At 43.6% G+C, this 22,982-nt stretch overlaps 1 long non-coding RNA gene across 1 annotated transcript in view; it reads left to right on the top strand.

The window, feature by feature from the left end:
• Positions 1–22,982, top strand: part of LOC127477981 (uncharacterized) — a 295,990-nt gene that overhangs the window by 160,601 nt on the left and 112,407 nt on the right. Inside the window, exon 4 of the long non-coding RNA XR_007907086.1 lies at positions 20,442–20,563. This is a non-coding gene — a long non-coding RNA (uncharacterized LOC127477981). The remainder of the gene's footprint in view (positions 1–20,441; positions 20,564–22,982) is intronic.

Genomic DNA, 22,982 nt, shown 5'->3' with positions numbered 1-22,982 from the left:
CTCTCTGCCTTTGCTCCTGCAGAAGTTTGTCAGAGAAGCAACAGGTATTACAGGAACACACGGGTGAGAGAGGAATAACACGAATTAAAGATGAATTACACTTACAAATTGCAGCCCATCACTGGATGAATGTGTGACTATTCCTCAAGTCATCACTTAGTATAGGTCCTGCATGTGGCAGAAGTGTCTTTTCAGAATTGTTTATAAATGCAGAGTGTGGACAGAAAGATGGTTATGACTTGAGAGTTTTCTAGACAAAGGGCCTTGGGTCAGGCTCATGGAGAAAGGATGGACTCAGCTCTAGCACACAGGGTTGAAATTGTGCAAGGAGGTTGAAAGATGTTTTAAACTTCTTTTGACTTTTAGTAGGAACAGAATCTCCAGCAAAGTTAGGCTGCTCTTCAAAATGCTGACTGAAATTTATAATAGAAATATATACAGGAGGAAGATACACTTTCTCCTTCTTTATTTCATATATTTTTAAAAGTATTTTCTCTCTCTATCCCTCCCCTCCTTTGGTTTCATTGCCTAAGTTTTGTTTCAGAGGAACTGGACTGAGGAGATGAATGTTGTTGGGGAGGGAGCACTGGTATTACCCTTAAATTTTATGCACCAATTATGAGCACATCTACAATATGAAGAGAAGAGAGAGCAGTAGACTGGAAGAGCAGAACTGCTTTTGGATCAATAGATGAGCTGACATTGAGGCTGGAGGAGTGATAGAAGCAGTGGAAGGGATGGACGTATTTGGCAGATTCCTGAAGACATTCAATAGAACACTGAGATGGGGCTGATAAATCAATAGCTCTCTGGGCAGATTAGATTGATATTTTAAATGTATATGGAACTGTCCTAGCCAGGAAGACTGAACAACCACTGAAGGAATAGATAAGCAGAAGAACATTTATTCATGTTTCTGTATCATATTTGTGTGGGTTTGGAAGGAACTGTGTGGAACACCAAGCTCTTTTCTCTTTTGCAGCTGTAAGTTTGCATCAGATGGAGGCTTGAGTTGTACTGTTACTCTGGAATTCCTCAGGCTGGGGTGGGCTAAAGTAACAATAAAGAACAAATTATTGTTATAGTGAAAACCACTGAGCACAGAGTTTGTCAGTGAAGAGCAGGACAGGACTGGCACAGCTGTGCCAGGGGTGGGTGGATATTGCCCAGGCTCACCAAGGATATTACCTGGGGGGAACTTGGGAGCACAAGGATGTGAAAAAGGCATTATGGCAAAGCTCCCAGCCATGCCACCAACACGACCTGGAGTCTAAATGACATTCACTGAAGACAAGGACAGCGTTGTCAGTTATTTCAGTGGGAGTAAAACTTATACAAAAGCAAAGCCTTTGTACTCTCTTTGACCAATCCAGCTGCTTCCTCATGCTACCAATTATATCAGCTGTCATAAATTAGAGACTAAATGTTATAAAGTGGTTTTAGTCATCTCGGAATTCCTGGGGTGATTTGCATCTTTTGGTGTGTGCTCGTCAGTGTTTGTCTCTCCCATCTTCCCTAAGAACCTGCTAGAAGTTGAACTTGAAAGGTTTTTTTGCAAGTGACACTGTTGTTGTGTTCACCAGATGTTGCAAAGCTAAATTAAAGACGAGCTTGTACTAATGGAATTTCCTCGAAGTTTACAAGTGAATTATTATGGTTGGAAAACTTGGGCTATTTAATATATATTTCCATGGAGGCATGAGGGGAGGACTGTGCTGAATAAAGGAAGTATATAATGATGAGGGGGGAAGGATGTCCTTGGTTTGCCTTCCCTCACTGTGAACTTGGTGGATCAGCCATTCCTCTGTCCGGGTTCCTTTAACCAAAGGGGTTTGTCCTGTACCCTTTCCCTTCCCCAGACTCACTGGCCTGGCCTGGCCTGTTCAGCAAGGATCTCTTCTGTGCTAAAGTATTTTTGGAATAATTTTATTTAACGGGAAAAAAAAGGTTGCTAAGAGGAACCCAATTCTGTGACAACTAGGTTAGAGTGATCTTGTCTTTAACTGCAAATACCACTTTATTATATTTGCATGTAAATAGGTGCCAGATAACTGTGTCAGATGAAGAGAACATTTCAAAGTCATTTGCTTACTGGAAAAATAGAATAGCTCAGCAGGGCTTGGAGGGCTCCTAACTGGAGATGTGTTACATTCAGTGTTGATAAAACTGGTCTTTGCAAGTTAACAACCCCTCAAAGTTACCCTAAAATGTGGCTGGCTCTCTGCAAAGCCTCTCGCTGATCCCTGTGAAATTGTGGCATGTTGTTATTTAAAGGAACAGGGAAATGAGACCTGGCAGCTGTGTAGGGCCACAAAAAATGCTTATAGGGCTGACAGAATGGATTTATTTACTTGAGAAATCAATGAGTTAGTAAAGAAACTGGGATATCATTTTCTCCACTAGATATTTGTGGCTGGACACTTGATCTTCCTCCTCTTGACACAAACACTTGTTTCTACTTATGTGTATCATGATTGCTTGAGTCCTGATCATTCACTGGAATGAGGGAGGGCTCAGGAGCTGTTGTTCCCATGCCTGGGATGTTCTCCAGGCTCAGGAGCTGTTGTTCCCATGCCTGGGATGTTCTCCAGGCTCAGGAGCTGTTGTTCCCATGCCTGGGATGTTCTCCAGGCTCAGGAGCTGTTGTTTCTGTGCCTGGGTTGTCCCTCAGGAGTGGCAGGCTCAGCCAGGTTGTGCTGGGCTGGCAGAGGGGCTGGTTCTGAGCTCCCATGGATGGAGGCCCAGGTGGCTCCTCTCTGCAAACCAGGGGGCTTCCAGTGCTGTGTCGTGTGCCCTCTGTGCTCCCAGTGCCTCCAGCAGTGGAGCAGCACTGGGAGAGCTCAGACCCAAACCAAACAGCTCTGACAGCAGATTAGACCAGAATGTTTCCAGGCCAGAATGTCAGTAAGTGGAAGATGGCTGTTTTCCTGGTGGTCCTGCCATTCCCGAGTGTGAAATACGAACTAACAAGTTACTTCAGTCTTCCTGAAAAGTCCAGAAAGTCTCTAAATGTTATTGGAAACGTGAACATCGTACAAAGTTTGGATCCAGACCCACTGTAATTAGGATTTTTTTTAAAAGTATGATATCACTAAACAAAAGTAAGCCTGGGCCCAAAACACAAAAATGTCTGAAGCAAAGCAATACGCATCACTCCAGGGCTGAGATGAAGTCAAGAGAATGCTTTAAATGTGTGCTGAATCATAATTGGTTTGGATCTTACTTAGCTTAATCCAGCCATTGAATTTCCTTAAGATTGATTTTGAAATTATTTCAGTATGTCAATAATTATCCAATTTAATCCAAATTTCATTTGAATTTAACTTTTGTCAAGGAATCTATGTATATGTGCCCTCAATATATATGCATTCATGCTTGTGCATTTGTGTGCACATGACTGCATGGATCTGTGACCTCAGATTTGGAAGACCTGGGTGTTGTTCTTGTGTATCCTCCCCCTGTGTGGCTTTGCAAATGTTCTTATCTTCTGCATCCCCTCTTGCACTTCTCTCTGGCTTATGGAAGCCTTAACTTTAGGGGAAAGATCACTTTGCTTTTCCTGGTGTTATGGTTTTATGGTGTGTACCAGATTGATGGAAATGGTGACTTCTGGCACTCCCAAAATCCAGACGAGGTGAGAAACTTCAGGGGTTGTTCAACTGCAGACTTCGGGTGATGATTAGCAAACATAATAATATTTGTAAGCACTGAAGTTTAAATAATATTTGTATGGTTTAAACTGCTGCCTAAGCCCAGGCAGACTCAAGACACGTTTGTGTAACATTCCCTGGGCCCTGCATTTGATCAGTTTAACCCCCAACCCCCCCTGGAGCTGCTGACGTTGGAGGGAGATGACCATTCCCAGGCTGCCTGGCCCACTGCAGGGCACCCAGCACCCTCCCTGTCCCTCACTCCCACAGTGACAGGGGCTGGCAATTCAGTTGAACCCAGGCTCAGACTAAATCAAAGATCTTACAGGTATTTTAATCCTCCAAGAGCTAATGAATCACCTGATATAAAATATGAAAGTTTTTAGTCTTTATTAACACTTATATCACCACCTGAACCCACTTTGAAACACAAAGCCCTGCCCATCTCAGGAGTGGATGTGTCATATGTGCTAAGGGTGTACTGAAACCTTGAGCTACTGGGGAAGGCAAGGGCTGGGAATGCAAAGCTGCAGTTTCTGCTGGACAGCCTCTGCTGGTGCTTGATGTGAGTGCAGACACCTGAAGTTCCTGTGAGCTGAGACAGGCAGGACTGTGCTGGGTTCAATCTCAGGCAGGAATGGCTCCCTGGGCTCTGTGGTAGGTTTGGGCTCCAGCTCTGGGTTGCAGCTGGGCCAGCACCTTCCAGCAGGTCCTTTGAGCCTCGTGCTCCTGCTGTGTGGGGCTGGGGCACTTCCCTCCTGCCTCAGCTGCTCAGCAGATCGTGCCTGGGAGAGCAGGAAAAAGATTATAACTGAGAATTCCTGTGATGGTGGTACCTCTGTGGAGAGCAGTGGCCTCCAGATGTCATGGACAGCTTTGAAAATCCCATCCTCTGCATTGCTAGATAATGAAACAATTTTAACTCAACCCCTCTCTCCACCCTCCACTTGCCCCTTTAACCACCCCATGCTCAGTGTGCTGAAATCTTGGGTCAAACTTGTGTGGGGCAGATTATCATTTTGTGTTCAGGATGTTTAATGTAAGGGGAACTTGGATTCCCAGTGGTGTCACTAGGGAGAAGAAATAATTCCAGTAAGTAACCTGTGCTTTCTAATATGATGGCTTTGATTTTGGATCACAGTTAACTTGTTCTTTGTCTTTCTCATCAATACTCTTAATATTTCAGATTAATAATCTATCACTCAGCTGATGGGTAGAACTTGGATAAGTAACAAAAGAAAGATCTGAAAGTTGAAACAAAATTTTTACTGTGAACTCCTTTGACCTTTGAAAAAGAGATTCATACTTTCTCTAAAAAATATTTTCCATTTTTACTCAGTTCACTTCCTGGTTATGCCTGGGAACAAGGAGCAGGAAGCACCATAAATCTTGTGAAAAAACCTGTTCTGGCCAGTTTCCTAGCCCAGCTTTGCTGATCACTGAGTTTTGGATCATTGGAATAACTTCATGTAAGTAACCAGGCTCATGTGCTTCTTCAAGCCATTTGAAAACTCCAAATCCCAAGAAGCCAACTCGTTGCTTAGTCTAGGCAGCATGAACTCTACCCTTTTCTGCCCAGCTTTTTTTCCATGTATAAAATACAGTGTTAGGGCTGCTTTGTTTTTTGGATGAACTTGGTGCTAATGTGACTTACAGTTTTACAGCCAAGTACAATATAAGTGGGCGTCGTGCAACCTTCCCTCACACTGCTTTGCTAATGCATCCTAATCCTGCCTGGTGATACCTTGTGCTGTCCAGAGCCTGAATTAATCCTGAGCAGAGTTTACTGGTTGTGCTAAACCACCATAAAATCACTCCAGAGCTTTCCTTGGCTTAGCTTGAAGTTAACAAGTTGTTCCCTTTGCAACAGAGAAAAGCAGCTTTGAACCTCAGCTCATAAAAAATGACCTGGGAGTAGATTTTCAGATTCATTCCCGTTTTATCTCGTGGTGGCACAAGGCTCTGTGAGGGGCACAGTGAGGCCAGTCAGGGTGGCAGGTGAGGCCACGTTGCTCAGGGCTGTGCATACAGGTGCGTGCCCAGTGATATCCCCAGGAATGCTGATGTTCCCTTGGGCATTAGGTCTGTTTTGGTCTGGGAGAAATGCGGGGTTTGCCAGGGCAGTGCAGCCCCCCTGGCAAAGGGCTCTGTGCCTGTCACACCTTGACTGGCAGAGCGGTACCAGGGGGATCACAGAGCTGTCAGCACAGAGCATTAGCATGAGAAAGGGAGCGCTCCTCGTGTTTTGGCACCTCACAGCCGAGTGACAGGGAGCACAAATACAGTCAGGCACACACAACAGTGCAAGTCAATGTCGGCTTTGACAATGTTGGGCACCAAGGCTGTCACTCCTTTGACACAGCCCCTCCTTCCCCCTGCCCACGCTGCCATTCGCAACAGCAGCTCGCCCACCGCTTTTATTTCTGCACAATGTGTCAATAAGTACTTGTCAGGCCTCTGCTTATAGACCTGGGATGGTGAATAAACGCTTATTATGCCTGGAAAATGTTGCAAGCTTTACCATAAATCTTGTGTTACAAATGCACACAATGGGGGTATTGACACAGAGGCAAACACTGCCATTAACATGGGAAGTCACGCTGCCCACAATGCAGTTTGACAAACTAACTTGCAGCAAAGGAGTTTGTTGACCTTTTCTTTGCCTTCCTGGCAACCAGACTGGGCTTGTGTGTGTTAAAAATCCAGCTGAATGGGAGATGAGAACAGATATAAAGTTCTTCCTGTCAGGGCTGCTGGAGTGAGGCTGCTCTGCATCTGAGAGCACTTCAGAGCTGCTGTTATCGGAAATCATCCTTGGATATACAGGAGCTGAGCAAATGTGCAAAAGCTAAAGTTGACTAGATTTGATTTCAGCAACCCATAGGGTTCTGCCTGGGCCTGTTGACCCAGCAGAGGCCCTGACTGAAACATTATTTTGTCCTGGCAGCCACTCAGGGCTTGCCCCTACAAACTGCATTTCTCGCTGCTTCACCTCGCTGGGTTTCTGGTTGTTCCTGGCAGTGGATTGGAGCTTTGGTTTTGATGTACTGGAGTGAATTGTACAGAAGGTGCTTGTGTCAGAGGTGAAGGTGTCATGAACTGAGCCTGGAATAAGAATGTTTGAAAGGAACTTTACAGAAGTATTAGTTTGGGCTTGAATTTAGGTACCTGACTGAAGGCTCAGAACTGACCTTTTTAAGCACACACATCTACCCTCTGGGTGTCATTAGGAGGGACAGGAGAACTCCACAGCATAGTTCTCCTTGTAGGTAATCTGAACTGCTTCCTACAAGTTTTCATTATTTTCCACTGGTTTCATTTTATTCTTATGTTTTCTGACGGTTTTCTTTTTCTATTTCGTCTTTGAAAAGTTCTTGTTTAGTTTATGCCTATTTCTTCCTGCATCAAGTGACTGAAGTTATCCCATACTTGTTTAACCCTTTCATATTTTCAATAATCTTTTCCTACAGTTTTTTTCTATCCTTTAGTATCTACTTCACTTACTTGTTTATTTATTTTTGCAAGGAGACTTCAATTTCATTTTTATTAGCCATTTGTCCATAAGATTTCAGTCTTAGATCTCCTATCTGGATCTAATGATCCCACGTTTGAGTTTTCAAATGCTAGAAAAGAATATTTTTAAAGAAGTGCTGCTTAAACCACAATGTAATTGAGAAAACAGGAACACATTTCTTTTGGGTAGCCTTTAAAACAGACAGCTTCTTTTAAGAGAAAAAGAATTTGTTTTGCTTTTAGTAAAACCTGAAGTGTGGAATATACTTGACCTCGACTCTTTAAGCAGCCCCAAATCTCTTTGGCTGCTCTGGATGTGTAAACTGGTTTTGTCCCTGCCTGTTGTGGTGCACAGATGAACGTGTAAAACCCCATGTACCAAGTGCAATAAAAGTCACACCAGAGTTCCCATGCATGTCTGCATCTGTAGAGCTGCCAGGGCACTTTGTAAGGTCAGTGTAGTGTTGACACAATCTCTGGAAGAAACACATGGCCTGGATTTATCCCATCTGACTTGAGTTCTGGTTCCACAGCAGTTTAAACCAGCCTTGGTCTGTCTTGTCCTGCTGCCCCCTCCTTGCCCACACACAGAGCCCTGGGCACCCTCCTGCCCTGCCCCAGGTCAGACCTGGGGAGTTATGCAGGAGCTCAGCTGGCAGCAAACTTGGCTTTTTTAGTGGGATTAATTTTCTTTTGGTGTTGCTTCTTGAATTGATTCACTACAAATTCAACCAAGCACAAGGGAAGGGTCATAAACACATCATGGGGAGGGAGGAGGGTTTTGGCTTTTGCACAACCACACCTTTAGGCACTAAACAGTTCCCCTGAATTAGAAGTCTAATTATCCATGTCCTTCTCCTTCCACACTGAGCAAAGGAAAAAAGGCACCACCAGAAGAGTTTTCAGGTCCCTGCCATCTCTCTACTGACAATCCTTCATTCTGGTGGCATTTGGCAGGACAAATATTCATCACTGTTACCTTAAACAGACCATGTCTGCTTTGTTTTAAGTATACTGGTCTCAGTTTGGGATAAATGCACTGATAGCAAATGTTTTGTCACTGTGAGATTATTGGATTGCCCCTTGCTCCTCAGCAGTGAACCAGGAAACTCACCTCTTGCTACTTGTAAGGAAAAGGGATTTTTCACTTTTGACTCTGCTTCCTCTGTCACGGGAGAGCATCTGAAGTCTCTCAGTGTGTCCTGGGGCTGTGCTGAGCTGACCTAAATTCTACCCAGAGCCCTCAACCTACTGTTTTCTAATGGCTTGGTTTCTCTTACACCCTGGGGCTAAAGCTCAGGGGGAGGTGTAGCAGGACCAGTGTGGAGCACTGCTGGACTGACTTGTGTTACATCCATTTGTAGACGGAAGTACCTGAGGTGGAGCTCCTAGTATTTCCTCTTCCATGCCTTTTTGGTGCCCTGCTTTTCCAGGAAAAGGTCTAGAAAGATGAATTCCCAAATAAATAAATTGTTGTTTTTCTTTCTGAACTCTGCAGAAACTCAGAAAGGTGAAGGCTGTAATAGGAACTCAGCACAGAGAAGCTGGCTGGCTTTGAGAGCCCCTTTTGGCTTTAGAGAGAACAGACTTAGAAAGTCTGGTCTGTTTTCTAGGAAGAAAGCCTTCCTGAAACACTTATGAGGAATATTGTGTATGCTTAGTACTGTCATGTTTGTGGCTTTTTCCCTTTGATCCAGTGCTCGGGTGTCACTTCAGCCTTCGAAACAGTGAATGAGGTAAAACAACGACTAAATCCAGCTGTGCTACTTCATAACCTTGTTTAGAGAGCATTTTGCTAAATTAAAGCATGTCTGTGTTCCACCAATCCCAGCATAAGTGCTGGGCATCTCACCCTCTTCTCTCTGTTAACACAAGTTTCAAACTGTTTCTCTTCATTCCAGAAAGCCTCTGTTCTTTTTGTCACCACAGTGTCCAGTCTGAAATTTCATAGAAAACTGAGAAAACTTGAACAGCTGAATTTATTGTTCACAGATAGATATTGCATCCTTTCCCTCCACCACAGAAGAGCACTGAAGCACTTTATCTCAGTTTTGCTTTCAACATTAAGGACAGGGAGGGAACAGGGTTCGATTTAACTGTAATTGCAGGGGAGACTTTGAGAGGCACAACTTAATGAGAATCACTGGCACTTGGCCTGGAAGATAAAACCAAGCCCATCTCTTAAATAAATAAATAGGCACACAGGTTTTTCTCTAATACAAGTGGGCAGGAGTTTAGTCTCACATGTAGAAGTTTCCAGCTGAATGGCCTCCAATTTTTGGGCTCTGCAAATGTTACATCCCTTCCAGAGGTATTATGATGCTAACAATTTAAACTGGGAGACTTTCATTCTCTACCTTTTTTCCATGTGGCTACTCCCAAAGTTAATCTGGTACCGTTAGGGAAATTAGAAGAAACAAAGAACTAGTCACTTGGGTTTTTTGTTTTTTACTTTTTTATTCTAGTTTCTGACTTTTGAGTTGATTGCAGGTTTGTTTTGGGGCTGTGTTTTGTAACAGAAAACCTGTGGTTACAGTTCTGCAAACAGAGCCTGTGCTCCAGTCCTGCCATCTGCCAGCAGGGCCACGGTGGGCACAGAGGGACTGCTGTGTGAGCTTTGGCCAGTGCAGCTGTGCCAGCAGGAGTCACTGCTGTGAGAGTGGCTGTGCTGACAAAACGTCCAGAGGGTAATTTTGTCACTGCTTGTATGACATGACCTTTCCCACCCAAAATAAACACAGTACAAAAAGCTGAATAGTTGTCTAATAGCCACTGTCTCCTGCTCAGGCTCTGGAGGTTTTCATGTGGCTCTGTGGGTGGAAAACAGGCATGGGACTGTGCTGGTAACTCTGTGTGCAGGGATGGGCTTTGTTTGTGGCCCCAGTCAAAGTCTGTTGGAGCTGTGACATTTCTGAGCTGGATCCTCCATTCCCCTGGGTACAAGTGTCCTGAGATCCCCACTGTGCCCTTTGTGAGGGTCTCTTGGGAAACTCAGGGGCCAATCCTCTCCTTTCCTTAACCTCAAAGATTAACAGAAGAGGGACAGTTGAAAGGAAAATCTGTCCCTGGAGATAATATGATCTAAGGTCTATGTGCAGCTCCTCAGAAAAATGCTCTGGTGGTTTTGGTGTTAGAAATCTACTTTTAAAATAGAATTTAAATATTTAGTCGTTTGTCTTGGCCTGGCTTCAGCTCTTTAAATCCTGAAATGTACATTTTTAAAATTTATAATTTTTGTCTTAAAAATGGCGACTACTGAACTAAAGGTTTCTGTGTTCAAGTCATGAAGAGATGCTTCTTTTTTGCATACCTATAAAATGTTACCTTGTCACTAGACCCGACCTTCTACATCTAAGGCCAATATTCCTTAATAAAAGAGACTGAGATGGGGAAAATTAAAGTTTATTGATAGAACCCAAATAATATTTATCTGTGGAGAGACTGGCATTTCATTTTTGAAATATTGGGGCAAAATGCTTCATCAGGATACTGGATGGTGTGGAAACAGTTTTCCTCTAAAACCTGCCAGTAGCTGTTGAGGACTCCTCCTCATCAAAGACATAAGGAGATACTTTGGCTGAAGACAGTGATTTTGGGGTAGCTGGATTATCTAATTATTGTCATGTGTCTGGTTTTATTCACTCCAGAATTTTGATTTGTAGTGATTTCTTCAATTCTTCTGCTCCCTCAAGCTCCAGACAGACTGCCCATTTTAGAATGTCAGATCCCTGCCTAGAGTGGAGTTTTGATGGGCCAGCAAGGTGAGGGTTTGGCTGAGACGCTTTGGAAGGTGCCCATGGACAATGCCAATCTCATGCCAGTGTGCAACTGTCTCCCCATAAATTGAGGCAAATTCAGGGTGGGAGGGTCAGGCAGCCCCTGCCCACAGCAGTGCAGGCTGAACTGAGCCTCGTGTGCTCCCAGGAACCCCCCGGAGTGTCTGTGTGAGCTCATGCACACGACTGATGAAGTGCAGGACACAGAGGACACCCCTGTGCTGGTTTTTCCCGAGCACTGCCCTGAGTCAGCAGCACAGGCCGTGTCCCAAGGTTACATCTGCAGGGGGGACAGCCAGGAGAACAGGCTGGGGGCTGAGCACCAGAGCACACGTTCAGCAGACGCCCTGCCCTTATCTCGGGTTCTTTATGGCTCCTCTGGGAGCATTATGACCTTCTATCTCCTTTCTGTGGAGGGTGGATTTTGTCTTGAAAACATCCTTTCCTACAGAAGTGTCACAGCCAGTTGGAGTCAGTTTTATAAACCTCACTTCTCAAAATGCAGTACCAGCAGACTTTTGTTTTTCACTTACAACGGTGACAAATCCAATAACTATGGAGTGCATTAACCTCTCTGCTGCTGAGATTTTATGTATTTTGCTGTTTGTTTTCTGAATTTATTTGTCTGAATTGGATCTAACCACTGAGAAACTAAAAGCCTCAAGTTTAAGTGCAGACTGCTATAAACTACTGTTTTCCAGGCTCTTGTACTGACATGCCACCGCTGCAGGGCAAATGTATGTGTGGTTACTCCAGATTATAGTTCTGTCCTTCTAATTGTTGAGGGCAAAATATATCTTTTAACTGACTCGTGCGTACCCAACTCAGTTCCTATGATTTCTATTAGGAGTGGAAGCTATATTTTGGTTTGGAGAAGGTTATCTGCCATTGCTCTCTTCCTGCAAAACAGTCTTTCCAACAGAATGCTTTTACCTCAGCCTCTCCCCACGCTGTCTTTCAAGAATGGTCCTTAGACTTTGTTACAGCTTCTTAGACATTCTGGTGCTGAAATGGGACAAAGAAGCATCTCACTCTGAACAGTTTCTGACTCAGATGTCCTTTAGCATAATGCTGGAACTCTAAACTTTTTGATAAACAGAAGGAATTTTTAAAACTAAGACACTGTATTGGGTCTGGCTGTGATGGAGCTTAGGGGTTTGTTACTTTTGCTATAGGTAAGAAGTTCTTGTAAGAAGAATATTGACAATTTTCTCGGTGTCAGATGGAATAACTCAAAAAGTAATTGGATTCAATTACTGCAAAGTTGCAAGTTGATTTGTGTAAGACACCAGGAAAATTAAATGATGAAAGTTGCGAAGCACTGGAAGATGTATCCAAGGAGGCTTCGAATTTCCTTTACTGTACATTTTTAGCAACAAATTAGATTGAAATCAATCAGGAACAGTCTTGAAATATTTATCCAACTGTTGTGCAAGGGGAAGAACGTGCTGACCTTTTGAGTCTTCCTTTTCTATGATAATCTGTCTCAAAAATCAATTCCTGCTATTTTGCTTACAAGAATTCAGCTTCTAAAATCTTCATGTGTGTAAAGCTGGTTTTGTGACTGTTTCCCACTTTATTTTTCTTATTTTTTCATGATCTGATTTTTGTCTCACACTTGTGGAGTTGTGTTGGCTTTAAGAAGACACAGAGCTGGATGGAGAATAATGGTTTCCTATGTTGAAAATATTGAGATTTCTAGAACATTTTAATCTACTTATGAAGAAGGAAAACTAATTTTTTTTTTCAAATGAACTCCATAAATTTGGGGTAAGGTCAAAGTAAAACATTCATTTTGATATGTTTGGCATGTTTTGATGCCTGTCACACATGGAGAGACAGATGTGGAATCAAGAGGGAGCAGGAAAATACTGATGTTGTTATAAGAAGGCAAGGCCCACATTGTTGATTCTGAACAAATCCAACAAAGCTGCTCGTTAATGCAGTGCTAAAATGTGTTTGGAGGACAGCCCCAAGTGTGAGAGCGGGGTCTGAGCACACACTTGGCGTGGAGCAGCCCCAAAGCCACTGCGGGCTGTGCTGCTGCCCCAGCCAGTGCCCACATGGCTGATGTGGCTGCCACATGTGCACAGCCCTGCCAGCTCTGAGCAGGCAAACTTTTCATTAGAAACAAAATTGTCAGCCCTGCTTTGACATCCTTCCCAGAGGAGTCCTCCCTCCACCCCGCCCCCAGCACTGCTCTTTGCAGGGAGGAAAACTTTCTGGGCAGAAAAGGGATTTCTTGGCTGTGTGAGCAGCAAGAACTGGTCAGACAGAGGATTTGCTGCCTGGATGGCAGAAGTGCTGATAGCAAGGCCGGGACCTCTTTTGGCTGCAGGGCTGGTTTTGGGTGCTCATTTTCTGGTGTGATAGACAGGAGTCTTGATGGACACTGTCAGCCCTCAGGTGAGTTACTGTGATGACAGAAGGAAGAGAAAATAAATCAGTTAATGAAGTTATGTGAGTCACTGCTGGATATCCATGTTAGAATGAGGCTTTTTCACCCTCCTGGCAGGATGTATGACCTCATGTGCCCACAGGAGACTACAGGTTGGATCTGTTCCATTTTGTGTAATTTTGAAATTCATGAAGTTCATTGGAAGGATTAATTATGTATAAGGCATGTGTCTGCATGTTCTTTTCATCTGTGAATGTTCCCCTGCACACAGTTATTAGGGGTCTGATTGGACTGAACATTTTGACAAGAACTCAGTGACAAAAGGGGCCCATTAGTCTTTGAAGTCAAGGGCCAAGGAAGAGGAGTGCCAGTAACATCAGTAATGACCTCATTTAACTTGTGACAGAGTACAAGATAATCATGAAAGGTCATAGTAATGTAACTGGGTTTTATTCTATATGCAACACAGCTCATGTTTCAGCCAGGCTGTGTTGCAGTTTTAATGAATGTGAAACCCTCTTCTGTTCACATACAGGAAGGATGGACAGAACAGGACAACAACTGGAAAGATCCTTCCCTGTCTCATACACTTAAAAGTGCATTAGCAAAGAGCTAGAAACAATGAAAGACTTTTGATCTCCTGTGAGTTTTTTATGGAAAATTTAATTTTTTACTAAAGAAGCGATCTTGTCAAAAGAAAAAAAAAGAGTAGTTTCCATAGAAAATGTTGTCTTTTCATCATAGCTACAAAACACAAAGACTTCTCTTTTCAGTCAAAACTGAAAAGCTGTAGGGACAAACAGTCTGTTCAAAATTGCCAGGGGAAAACAAAATATAGTCTGCATTAATGGAACATTTCTGTGAACCGATAATACAATTATCCAGCTCACTTTAGCAGTAGCAGGCAAAGAGTAAGCTTTGGAAATCCATCTCCCTGCTGCACAACAGTTATACCTAAAGTAACAAAACTTTTGGGAAAGAAAAGAAACTAAGCCAAGCAAACCCAACTCAGTTGTCCATTTCTCACTCTTTCTTTGTCTTGTGTCCTCTTGTGACCTTTACACTTTAGATTTTGAAACAGATTTATATAAAAGTACAAAAATACCCTAAACCAGACAATTCTAGTATTTTTGCCCTGGTGGGAGACAATAATTACTGGAAATATCTTGGAGTAAAGCTACGCTCAGAGGAAGCATCTCCCCATGCAGTCCTCTGAGATTTGGGTATTTTCCAAAGGCCTTGGGTCAATGTCAAACTTCTGTGTTACTGGTGAGGTTCAGCTTTTGAGTACTGACACTGTAGGTAGTGTCCATGAGATGTCCATGTGCTGTCCTCTCCTCCCTTTTGCTTCTTAGCTCTGTCTTTTCAACACTCAGCTTATATGGTTTCAGCAGTTGCCACTTGAGTTTTGCAGACATCTCCAGTTAGGATGAGTTGTCATCCATATGGACAGACTTCTGTTTCATCAGATTTTTGGAATAAAGAATATCTTGCCATCAGCACAAGAAAGGATGATATTTCCTTTTTTAGACCTTGTTGGGAATGTTTTGAACAGATGCAACCCACAAGTGCCTGATTTCCTAAAGCAGCTCTGGATTGTGCCATCAGCTGATTTCTCTCCTGTACAAAATGGGCTTTGTGTTTGTGTTTTAAGCAGTAAATTGTCTGACAGCCAAGGTTGGATATACAGACATTTGGGTGAGGACCCGTGTACAGAGGATGTCAGACTCACCTCTCTGGGGAGCTGGGGTTCCTCAGGACTGAGACACCTCCCCATCATCTCAGAACTAAAGTGACCCTGCAAGAAACTTGTGACCCTTCCATTGTACCCAGAGCATGCCACGGTGAGAGGCCAGGGAGCAGGAGATGGGTGTGATGTAAGGGCTTGTTTGTGCCTTGTGCACAGCACACGAAGTGTTTTGGACATCCACATGCTTTTCTGATTTCCTCACAGTGTTTGGTGTTACGTAAGTCCCAGTGACAGTAACCACCATGTGCTCAACATTCTCCACTGATCTCATCCACACTGTCTGAGCTTCCACACAGCAGTGACTAAACTTTGTGGATCCTGCTTTGGGATGCTTTGATTGCAGGATAAATCATGGTACAGATTTTTCAGGCTAATTCCTTTTGCTGATACTTCATAGTCTTCATCAAGAGTTTTTGAAGTAATATTTTTCATCCCCACTCCTAAAACAATGAGCAACACTACAAATTTTAGTTCCACAGGTCTGCTTTAATATCCAAACATTAAACTGTTATTTCACAACAGCTGGATGTTTGAAAACATTCAAGTGTGTAGAAATACTTTTAGACTAATTTAAATGTCCCACAGTCAAGCCTTGCAGTTGTTTTCTTGCAACACGTGTCTCTTCCTGGAAGCCAAACAAGTGGGGCTGGTGGAAAACATGTGACTCTGCCCGTTATTTACACCCCTTTCCACCCCCGCCAGCCAACACAGTTTGAACATGAAAGTCACTGGAGAACAGCAGCCTATAAATATTCAGAGAAATCCAGGCAGGGCAAAAATGTTGCAAAAACCTTTGACTAACAGTTCACAGACCCTGCGAGCTGGGACTAACCAGCTCTGGCCAGGGACACGGCCTGGACTCAAACAAAGACTGATTGTAATTTTGTGGTTGGACATGAATGTTTTGCACAACGCTGATTGAGGCCACTTTGAAAACTGGGCCAGGGTTGTAAAATAACCTATTTACTGCAGTGTGCATTGTATTTGAAAACACAATGGAGCCTTGTAGATTCTAACTGGGCTTGGTAGAGACCTTGCAGCTGAAAAAGGCTCTTCTGGCTATGAGGAGTCTTGTGGGATCTTGCTTATTTTACTTGTTGCCTTTGATTAGGTGAGGTAAAGTGAATTAAACACAAAGCGAGGAATTGGGTATTTTTACGTTCTAATTCCAATTTTTCCATTGATTTTTCTCACTGACCTTTGGCAAGTCACTTAACCCTTTGGGCCTTTGATTTCTCACACAAAGAAACGGAATAAGACTGTGCTACTTGGGGGCTCAGTGTGGTGACTGATGAATTAATGCTAATGAATTAATAATTGTAAAGCCTGCAGTACATACAGAGCCCTGTGTTAGTGGTCAATGTTACAGGAGTCTCAGGAGCCTGTACAGCACTGTCTGTGTAGGATGAACTCACCTGCCATGGATTTGCTTTGTGGCCTCAGTTGAACCCAGGCTGGAGCTCGAGGGTTGAACTCGTGCCTTGGCCCCAGCGGTGTGAGGACCTGCCTGAGGCAGAGGATGAGCAGCTGGACTCTTAATAGTAAGCAGGTGTTGAAAGATGCAGGTTTGCTCTTTTTGAGCTTTGCACAGGGCTGTAAGCTTTGCACAGGGCCTGAGGTCCATCAACCTTTGTGGAGCTCCTTCAGAGCCTGGCAGACAGGCAATGGCACCTGGAACGAGACAAAAACCTTGTTCTCCTCTGTGGAGGAAGCTGAGGAAACTCAGGCATCCCAAGGATAGTCCCCAGTCTACCTTAGGGAGTGGGGAGCAAAGGTGGGACCTGCCTGCCCAGGCCCTCCAGTGCAACAAGGAGTGGTTTGCTTGGAACTGCTGTTCACCTGGAGCTGTTGATCAGCCTTTTCATTAGACAGTTGATTTTGTTGCTTCCATCCTTTCTGTCTTGCACAGCAGATCCAATGACCTGCCTGCCCTGGCAATAGAGTGATCTGAGATCTGAAAGCAGAAGTGTTGTGTGTGGAAGGTGGGTCTCAGCTGAGGGACTGGCTCCTCTCCTCACCTTGCTCAGACTTGGCTGCTCGTGGCCAGCTGAGCAAACCATGGCTTTCAGTGGTTAACATGTAGTAGGCACCCTGATCCCTTTTTCAGTCATTTTGGGATCTGAGAGGGAACTTAATGAAAATACTTCCTTTGGTAGAAAAAAAAAGTGCGGGTCCTGACTAAATTTCAATAGCAAAAGCAAAAATAGGGAGGGAATAGACAAGTATTGTAGATAATTCACTACAACAAATTTGCTTTCAAATGTAACTTTGGCTTCTTTCTCACATGGTTAGGACCTAACTGCTACAAATCTACTCTGCATGATCTGCCTCCATATATTTATATGTCGTCTGTGTGACTTCCACACAGAACAAGCCATGATAGAAATCTTTCATTTAATTAAAATTGATTTTAAAATTCCCTTGATCAATAACGAGTTAAAATTCATCCCAGCAGTGATGGGAACAGCAAACCTTCTGAGAAAAGCTTTCAGGCCAGTGGTTTTGGCTTTAGGGACTGGGTCTTGCCTGAAATTATCCCTTTCTTGGCTCCAGGCTCCGTGTGCTTGGCACATTATGGTTTCCCCTATAGCCCAGCTTGTCAACCACCCATATGAAAAGCCAAGACATCCAGACTAAAGGTCTCTTTTTGTTTTCTGCCTTTTTCAGTGTAGATACTTTAAACATCAAACTCTTTATAGCATCTATTGTCATCAGTTTGGTAATGCCTACTGGGCTTCAAAAGGAAATTAGAATCTTGTGGAAAATGACCCAATATTTCTTCTTTGATTCCTACACTGCAGCCTATCTAAACCTTTTGAAGTGCTTGCTCAGATGGCAAAATGGGGTAAGTTATTAGTAAAGTGATATTTAACTGCTGAGTTTTAAATGTTGCAAAAGGGTCCCTCTACATTTAAGTTTTATTCCCCTGCAGAAGAAAGACCCAAAGCAAATATGTATAATATAAAAGCACATGGTTTATGTAACCTTGCCTAACAGAAATTGGAGAGATTAATAAAGCTCAGCTTCCAATGACAGTAATACTGTTGTTCACACTCCAGGGGCTTCGTAATTAATTGTCTCCAGCCTTCACTGAGAGATACTTTACCAAAAGTGCTGTGATCAAGGAAAATGAAGAGGCTGGAGTACCCACTCAGGGCTGTTCCTCTCCTGAGAGTTACTCATTGGTCCCACACCAGCATTCCTGTCTCACTGATGAGAACTTTATTCCTGTTCAGGCAACTGGATCACTCTGCTTGACTTCCTGGGAAGCCACATTGGGCTGAGATAATGAATCAACACCGAGGACCTGACAGCAGGATTGAGGCTCTTGTGAACTCTGGGCTAGAGTTAACAGTGCAACTCCGTGTAATTAATGTGTAAATAACAGCAGTTTACATAGTTCCATAGAGAGCAAAACCAGAAGAAGAGTGCTTTGAACAGCAATTGCAGAAAATCAGTCCAAACAGACCAGTCCAGTGTCAAAAAAAAAAGAAATGTCAGCTGTAGTAGAGAGGTCTCTCATGATCTTGGATTGAATGGGCAGGGGGAAAATGGTTCATTGAATTGTTAGTTTGCATCTTGTGTGGAAAATATTGTGAGCTGGTTTGCTGTTGTGTCTTTTATAGAAGTATAGAAATCCAAAAGATTCCAGGATGAAAAAAACATTTCTGGAAGCAGAGAAACAGGCACCTCCCCTGAACATTTCCAAGCATGTGGCAAAGGAATACAGTGCAAAGATCACTCAGTTTGAATTAATTCTGTAACACTGAAAATTGTGATAGTGGGACTTCCTTTGCCACTTAAAAGAAAATTTAGACACCTTCATGTTAATAAGAGAAGTAATAATTTCTTAATAAGAGGATTTTAAACCCTAAAAGATTACAAATCTTAAACAACAACTGAATCCTTGAAAAGGTGTTTAAATTGCCTCTCTGTTCAGAGTCTGTGCTTGAACAATGATAAATCCTTACACCCTCTGTGGCACTGGTGAAGGTCCCAGTCCCTCCCTGCAGCTGGTCCTTCCCTGAGGGGCACAGTGCCCGGTGATGGGCTGTGGTGGCACTGCCTGGGTGACAGTGAGTGCCCTGAGGGAGCTGTTCAGCCCCGTGTGCTACCATGGGCTGATGGCAGTGCCAGGAGCAGACTCCAGTGCCCCAGTTCCTGCTCTCACTGCAGACAGCCCTGCTCTGCCTGCAAACATTCCTTTGGCCTTTGGTTTTTTTTTATTCCTGCATTATCACCTTTTACAGTGACATAACCAAATGTTATTCATTTCACTGTCTGATGAGAAACACTTTTCACAGCTCTGCTTGGTGTCAGAATTAGATGCTTGCTCCTTCCAGCCATGCATGTAGTGATTAGGGACATGGGTTTTGGTTGCTGCAGCCCAGTGTCTCTGAGCACCTTGGATCCATTGCAGGGCAGTTCCCTGCTGTTCCCCAGAGGAGACTTTGGGCCACCCTGCCCTCTGGTACCCTGTGTTTCATTGTGCTTGTTCTGTGCTTTGAGGTGACTGGAACTTTTGCATTTCTCCATTCTCCCTTTTCCCTCTCTGCTCCCAAACAACTGAAGAACTTTGCAGGTGATGTGTTCTGGCTATTGATTTCTTTTTCTTGTTTTCCTTGGTACTGGTAATGGGAAGAAGTGCCTCTGAAAAAAACAGTAGGATGAAATACAAATGGCTTTCTTTAATTTGCTTATTTATATTGAAAAGAAATTCAGTAGCTGTCTGAATTTTTTGGTTTTCTCAAAGTTCTTTCTTGGGGGCATATTCTTCTGGGAAGAAGACTATTGTCAGAAGGAGAGCAAAACATCTACTGTGATTATATTTTATTTTACTTGCCACTCTCCTTCTACGCTGTTCCACAGAGGAGCATAAGGCTGTTAGATCCTTGCTGATAATGTAGTTCCAGTGACTGTGCAAAGAAATGTCAAAATGTTAACACAGTCATCAAGAGCTCCCATGTTGCCTCAGCTATTTGAATTGATTTCAGAGAGTTCTGATCAGAGGAGCTGTTCTTTGCTTGCAGTTTAAATGTGCTTTATTTTCCGTGAAGGCATTTTGGAGCCTGTACCTTCCTTCCTGAAGTCAGAGTTGGGAGAACATTTGCCAAGCTAAACAAGCCCCGTTTTCCCTCCTCGCCCACTCACCTGCTCTTTGCTACTCTCTGCTCCATCCTTGTCCTTGTGCCATTGCAGTTGTTGCTCATTGTCCCAAGGGAACTGAGTCCGTAAAGCTGAGGTGATTTAAGACAAATAGAAGACAGACAAATGTCATTGCCTGAGTTTTCATTTTGGCCAGTGAGGGTGTGCTAGTACACAGGGATTAAAACAAAAGCTTTCACACATTTCAGGATGAAGAATGGCCAGTACCTGGATTTGAAAATGATGTGAGAAGCAGGAGCTCTGAACAGCCTGATTCCACCTCCTCCTGCCACACTGGGAAGCTCAGTAGGTCCCACTCCAGAGATTTGTAGTGAGTAACCATCACCACCTCCTGGGTGGGAAATTTTGTCCTATTTACTTTGTCCTGATTTTATTACCTAATGTAATTTCAAGTTCTCTCAATAAGTTCATTAAAATATATGTGTTTTTCTATAATACAAGCAAGACTACGTATCATCTTAGCTATGGAGAAATGTTGGTTATTTCCTACATCTGATTGTATTTTGACTGGAGATGAGAACGGACAGTGCTGCCCAGAAGAAAGCTTGACCCTGCACAAGACTATATGGGAGGCAATTTAGGGATTATAGTTTGTGCTTTCTGAAATAATTGCCTGTTGTGTGGAAAATTCAGTTGGCAGAAAGTCCACAAAATTGGCCAGAGAGAGAGAGATATTCCATTACTTTCAATCATCAAACAGTTGGTTTAGATGAAAGGCCTTGTTGTTTTTGTCTTACAGTTTCTGTCTCAACCCTACTACTTGTGAGCCATGTAGTTACAGTCTGTAGATCTGAAAACAGCACCAAAGCTGTGGCAAATAATTTTCAAAGCCTTGGCAAATTATTTTATTTGGTGTTTCTGGTGTAGTGTATTTGATGTGTTGGAAAACTGCTTTTAGAGCTTACCTGTTCCAAAGACAGACATCTTAGAGAGTGGTGTGAGGAAACTGAGGGAAAGGAAAACCAGCAAAAGCTGCTGCTGCTGTGTCCAGTTTTCCAGTGCATCCTTTTCAGGGGGTCGCTGGAACACACCTTGAGTTCTGGTACTCTCTGGAGTTCCCTTGTGGTTTCTTTTTGTCTCTTCCTCTCAGGACCCTTTTGACCATCTGTGGCTTGTGGAGAATATGAAAGCTCCTTCCTGTGTCCAAGATCAATAGCTTTAAAAACAGAGCACAAGAAACCACTAATCATCTTTTCCACCGGGCGTGATTAATTTCTGAAGTGCTTCTGCTCCTTTCCTTTGAAGTTCCCTTTCTATTTCTTTTTTATTTTATATTTTTTTTTCAGCAAGTGTCCAAAACTCAGAGGCCCACACCCACATGTGTCCTGCAAGAGGCTGGGGCTGGCAAGGACTCCTCCAGAGCCTTTGCTGTTTGGATGTGGGTGGGCCAGAGCACTTTTTGGAAAGCGTTCCCAGATCCTGGAAATATGATTTCCAAAGCCAGTTGAGATGTTTCTCAAAGCACCCTGGCTTCAGGGGAAAGCAGTGCTACTTTCCTGTTTGAACCTTGGATTGAGAAGAGAAGGAAAAAGGAGGGGGAGGAGAAAACACCCCAAACAGCCACACTACAAGTTTTAATTGACTGTGGTTCAGTTCCTCAGCCAGGCCAACGGAGTAAGGAAGTGACTGAGAGAAACTCCGTCCCCACAGCCCCCTCCTCTCTGTGTGAGTAAATAAGACATTCCAGCAGTGCTGAGGCTGGGCCAGGAAAAAGATTTTTTAATTATTGTTATATTTTTTTAAATGTTATTTTTAAAGTTAAGTCATCTACAAATCCACCTGGTCCCTCTTCCCGCCTGTTCTGCACTCCCAGGCAGCACCAAGTGCTGCTGTTACTGCAGCTGTTACTGCTCCTTGCAGAAGGACAATTGCATGTGACATGTGTGAACAGGGCTTCTGGAATCCTGACACTACACAGATTCAACACTGTCATCTTTGCAAGTACCAAAATCTGGTTGTGCTGTAAATGGGTGAGGTGGTGTTGGCTCAGTCAGAAATGAACGTGCCAACATGTCAGGGAGGGGATGTGCAAGAGCCTCAGCGTTGCTTCCAGTTGTACTTGGCTGGAATTTCCTGAGGCATTGTTGGCACTCCAAGAGGTGTCCTCGTGCACAAGCCATCAAGGGCTGACTTGGAACTGATTGTTGCCCAGTTTGCAGGTACAAAGAACTGTATGCACAGATTTCCTCCTCTGCTCAGACATTCTTAATGATCAGACTTTGAAAAGGAGTCATATTGCATGTGTATGTTAAATTATATGCTGCTCTTGTAAGACTGAATGCTAGGTAGGGAAGGCATCCATAATCTGTTGCCAGGATAGCCTGTTTGAAAACAGGACTTGGCTCCTATTTATTTTGAATGTAGCGGATTTGTTTATTTTTTGTTCATGCACATCTCAGTCATAACCACTTCTGGCTACCACAGGAACTGTGATGCTCTGGGAAGAGCTCTGTTCATTTTTGCAGCACTAGGTAAGGGTGGAACCGTGGTGAGGAGGCTGTGCTGGCAAGGTTTGTACCCAAATGTACCAGCCTGTGCATTTCTGGGCAGCTGTGCCCAATGGGAAGCACCTGCTCAGTAAGGTGTGTTCTGTACAGACTGGATGGCGGCCCAGTTGGAAAGGAAGGATTCCCACATTTCAAAAGAAATACCTGCTGAAGGCCCAGCAGTGAGCAAAGCTCGTGGCCCTGCACCACTGGGACACCAGGGCTGGGCAGGAAGCCCCTATA

This window comes from Manacus candei, unplaced genomic scaffold (assembly GCF_025592945.1).
Source record: "Manacus candei isolate 608988 ecotype Guabito, Panama unplaced genomic scaffold, ASM2559294v1 h1tg000057l, whole genome shotgun sequence".
Lineage (NCBI taxonomy): Eukaryota > Metazoa > Chordata > Aves > Passeriformes > Pipridae > Manacus > Manacus candei.
Note: the sequence above shows the minus strand (reverse complement) of the source record. Positions and strands in the feature narration are given on the sequence as shown.